We start from the raw sequence: 3,905 nt of genomic DNA, 5'->3' as shown, positions 1-3,905 counted from the left end.
AAGAATGCCTAGAAATGTCCCAAATGTTTTGTTAGGGAAAAATTAAATACATGGGAAAAAAATTCTCCATTACCAGCCACGCCCAGGGACCCACTCTAAAGCCCCACCTTGAGTGCTGAAAAATGCCTAGAAATGTCTCACTCTTTGTGTTCGGTAAAACAAATAAAAATACATGGGACACTTGTAGGCACTTTACATTATAGCATTAATGCCTAGAAATGTCCGAAATGTTTTGTTAGGGAAAAATGAAATACATGGGTGAAAAAAATCTCCAGGACCAGCCAAGCCTGAGGAAACACTCTAAAGCCCAACCCTGAGTGCTGAAAAATGTCTAGAAATGTCTCACTCTTTGTGTTAGGTAAAAAAATGACATGGGACACTTGAAGGCACTTTATATTATAGCAAGATTACCTAGAGATATACCAAATGTTTTGTTAGGGAAAAATGAAATACATGGGAGAAAAAATTCTCCAGCACCAGCCACACCCAGGGACCCACTGTAAAGCCCCACCCTGAGTGCTGAGAAATGCCTAGAAATGTCTTACTCTTTGTGTTAGGTAAAAAAATTACATGGGACACTTGTAGGCACTTTACATTTTAGCAAGAATGCCTAGAAATGTCCCAAATGTTTTGTTAGGGAAAAATACAAACCATGGTAGAAAAAATTGCCAGCACCAGCCAAGCCTAGGGAGCCACTGTAAAGCCCAACATTGAGTGCTGAAAAATGCCTGGAAATGTGTCACTCTTTGTGTTAGGTAAAAGAATGACATGGGACACTAGTAGGCACTTTACATTATAGCAAGAATGCCTAGCAATGTCCCAAATGTTTTGTTAAGGAAAAATGAAATACATGGGAAAAAGAATTCTCCATTACCAGCCACGCCCAGGGACCCACTCTAAAGCCCCACCTTGAGTGCTTAGAAATGCCTAGAAATGTCTCACTCTTTGTGTTAGGTAAAAAAATGACATGGGACACTTGTAGGCACTTTACATTAAAGCAAGAATGCCTAGAAATGTCCCAAATGTTTTGTTAGGGAAAAATTAAATACATGGGAAAAAAATTCTCCATTACCAGCCACGCCCAGGGACCCACTCTAAAGCCCCACCTTGAGTGCTGAAAAATGCCTAGAAATGTCTCACTCTTTGTGTTCGGTAAAACAAATACAAATACATGGGACACTTGTAGGCACTTTACATTATAGCAGGAATGCCTAGCAATGTCCCAAATGTTTTGTTAAGGAAAAATTAAATACATGGGAAAAAAAATTCTCCATTACCAGCCACGCCCAGGGACCCACTCTAAAGCCCCACCTTGAGTGCTGAGAAATGCCTAAAAATGTCTTAATCTTTGTGTTAGGTAAAAAAATGACATGGGACACTTGTAGGCACTTTACATTAAAGCTAGAATGCCTAGAAATGTCCCAAAGGTTTTGTTATGGAAAAATTAAATACATGTTAAAAAAAATTCTCCTACACCAGCCACGCCCAGGGACCCACTCTAAAGCCCCACCTTGAGTGCTAAGAAATGCCTAGAAATGTCTCACTCTTTGTGTTCGGTAAAACAAATAAAAATACATGGGACAATTGTAGGCACTTTACATTATAGCAAGAATGCCTAGAAATGTCCGAAATGTTTTGTTAGGGAAAAATGAAATACATGGGAGAAAAAAATCTCCAGCACCAGCCAAGCCTGAGGAAACAATCTAAAGCCCAACCCTGAGTGCTGAAAAATGTCTAGAAATGTCTCACTCTTTGTGTTAGGTAAAAAAGTGACATGGGACACTAGTAGGCACTTTACATTATAGCAAGAATGCCTAGCAATGTCCCAAATGTTTTGTTAAGGAAAAATTAAATACATGGGAAAAAAAAATCTCCATTACCAGCCACGCCCAGGGACCCACTCTAAAGCCCCACCTTGAGTGCTGAGAAATGCCTAGAAATGTCTCACTCTTTGTGTTAGGTAAAAAAATGACATGGGGCACTTGTAGGCACTTTACATTAAAGCAAGAATGCCTAGAAATGTCCCAAAAGTTTTGTTAGGGAAAAATTAAATACATGGTAGAAAAAATTCTCCAGCACCAGCCACGCCCAGGGACCCACTCTAAAGCCCCACCTTGAGTGCTGAGAAATGCCTAAAAATGTCAAAATCTTTGTGTTAGGTAAAAAAATGACATGGGACACTTGTAGGCACTTTACATTAAAGCAAGAATGCCTAGAGATGTACCAAATGTTTTGTCAGGGAAAAATGAAATACATGGTAAAAATAATTCTCCAGCACCAGCCAAGCCTGGGGAGCCACTCTAAAGCGCAACATTGAGTGCTGAACAATGCATAGAAATGTGTCACTCTTTGTGTTAGGTAAAAAAAATGACATGGGACACTTGTAGGCACTTTACAAATAAAGCAAGAATAACTAGAATTTTCCCAAATGTTTTGTTAGGGAAAAATACAAAACATGGTAGAAAAAAATCTCCAGCACCAGCCAAGCCCAGGGACCCACTCGAAAGCCCCACCTTGAGTGCTGACAAATGCCTAGAAATGTCTCACTCTTTGTGTTAGGTAAAAAAATGACATGGGACACTTGTAGGCACTTTACATTATAGCAAGAATGCCTAGAGATGTCCCAAATGTTTTGTTAGGGAAAAAAACAAAACATGGTAGAAAAAAATCTCCAGCACCAGCCAAGCCCAGGGACCCACTCTAAAGCCCCACCTTGAGTGCTGAAAAATGCCTAGAAATGTCTCACTCTTTGTGTTCGGAAAAAACAAATAAAAATACATGGGACACTTGTAGGCACTTTACATTATAGCAAGAATGCCTAGAAATGTCCGAAATGTTTTGTTAGGGAAAAATGAAATACATGGGTGAAAAAAATCTCCAGTACCAGCCAAGCCTGAGGAAACACTCTAAAGCCCAACATTGAGTGCTGAAAAATGCCTAGAAATGTCTCACTCTTTGTGTTAGGTAAAAGAATGACATGGGACACTAGTAGGCACTTTACATTATAGCAAGAATGCCTAGCAATGTCCCAAATGTTTTGTTAGGGAAAAATTAAATACATGGGAAAAAAAATTCTCCATTACCAGCCACGCCCAGGGACCAACTCTAAAGCCCCACCTTGAGTGCTGAAAAATGCCTAGAAATGTCTCACTCTTTGTGTTCGGTAAAACAAATAAAAATACATGGGACACTTGTAGGCACTTTACATTATAGCAAGAATGCCTAGCAATGTCCCAAATGTTTTGTTAGGGAAAAATTAAATACATGGGAAAAAAAATTCTCCATTACCAGCCACGCCCAGGGACCAACTCTAAAGCCCCACCTTGAGTGCTGAAAAATGCCTAGAAATGTCTCACTCTTTGTGTTCGGTAAAACAAATAAAAATACATGGGACACTTGTAGGCACTTTACATTATAGCAAGAATGCCTAGAAATGTACCAAATGTTTTGTTAGGGAAAAATGAAATACATGGGAGAAAAAAATCTCCAGTACCAGCCAAGCCTGAGGAAACACTCTAAAGCCCAACCCTGAGTGCTGAAAAATGCCTAGAAATGTCTCACTCTTTGTGTTAGGTAAAAAAATGACATGGGACACTTGTAGGCACTTTACATTATAGCAAGAATACCTAGAGATGTACCAAATGTTTTGTTAGGGAAAAATGAAATACATGGGAGAAAAAATTCTCCAGCACCAGCCACGCCCAGGGACCCACTGTAAAGCCCCACCCTGTGTGCTGAGAAATGCCTAGAAATGTCTCACTCTTTGTGTTAGGTAAAAAAATTACATGGGACACTTGTAGGCACTTTACATTTTATCAAGACTACCTAGAGATGTACCAAATGTTTTGTCACGGAAAAATGAAATACATGGGAGGAAAAATTCTCCAGCACCAGCCACGCCCAGG

This window comes from Platichthys flesus, chromosome 8 (assembly GCF_949316205.1).
Source record: "Platichthys flesus chromosome 8, fPlaFle2.1, whole genome shotgun sequence".
Taxonomy (NCBI): Eukaryota; Metazoa; Chordata; class Actinopteri; order Pleuronectiformes; family Pleuronectidae; genus Platichthys; species Platichthys flesus.
This window is presented reverse-complemented; position numbering follows the sequence as displayed.